Genomic DNA, 1,275 nt, shown 5'->3' with positions numbered 1-1,275 from the left:
GCAGATTCGTTAGCACGCATGGCGAAATGCTTAGCGGTATTTCGCCTGCCGTTACGTTCTGAGTTCAAATTCCGCCGAGGTCGACTTTGCCTTTCATCCTTTCGGGGTCGATAAATTAAGTACCAGTTACGCACTAGGGTCAATACAATCGACTTAATCCGTTCGTCTGTTCTTGTTTGTTCCCTCTATGTTTAGCCCCTTGTGGGCAATAACGAAATAGGTATTTCGCCTGCCGTTACGTTCTGAGTTCAAATTCAGCCAAGGTCGACTTTGCCTTTCATTCTTTCGAGGTTGATTAAATAAGTGCCATTGATACACTGGGGTCGATGTAATCGACTCATCCCCTCTTCCGAAATTTTGTTTACTTATTTATTGTAAACAAATAATTGTGTGTGTATACGTGATTTTTTATTGTGTGTGCGTATGTTTGTGTGTGTATGCATGTATGTGAACTATATATCTACATGCTTGTGAGATGTATGTGTGAGCCTGTCTCCGTTCGTGTGTACGTGTGTGTTTGTAAGTATAGAACATTAGCATAACATTAACATATTCTTGTTTCCTGAGTTATTACAACTGTAAGATTATCTCCATCACTACAATACGTTACAGCAATGTTTCAATTGAATCGATTTGTAGACTCAAGATAAAACATTGCAGTTTTCGTTTTTACTCCCAGAGACAACATTTACAGAAGATCGCTCTAATATTATGATAGCTATAAACGCATCTTTCAGCTTAACATCTGTAGTTTCATCACATGACAGCGATCCGATTTTTCTGCAAGGTAGAATATCTAACAGGCATGAAATCTCTCCGTTACGTATTGAAATTATAGTCCTGTATTTCGTTAAAAGTCCTGCTAAATCACGATGACAATATTGTTTGATGTATGAAAACAGAAAACAGAATGTCGATGGAAAGCCCTTGAGCTTTTTCTGTTTCGAAAGAAGGAGAGAAAACGACCGAGTTATGGATAAACACGCGCATACAAACACACATATACAAATACTTATATTTATACATATGTATCACAAAAAAACAAAAAACAAAAGATGAAGACAGGTGGTGTAGACAACAAACAGATGTATTAGTTTAACGTTCGGGAAGTGAAAAAGTTTTAACGTTTCGAGCGTACGCTCTTCCACAGAAAGGAACATAGAAAGCAACAGGGAGAGAAAATAAAGAATGTGTAGTGGCTAGCGATCTATCATGGCGAATGCATGCATACATACGTGTACACATACATACATATATATATATATATATATATAT

This window comes from Octopus bimaculoides, chromosome 7 (assembly GCF_001194135.2).
Source record: "Octopus bimaculoides isolate UCB-OBI-ISO-001 chromosome 7, ASM119413v2, whole genome shotgun sequence".
NCBI lineage: Eukaryota > Metazoa > Mollusca > Cephalopoda > Octopoda > Octopodidae > Octopus > Octopus bimaculoides.
Note: the sequence above shows the minus strand (reverse complement) of the source record.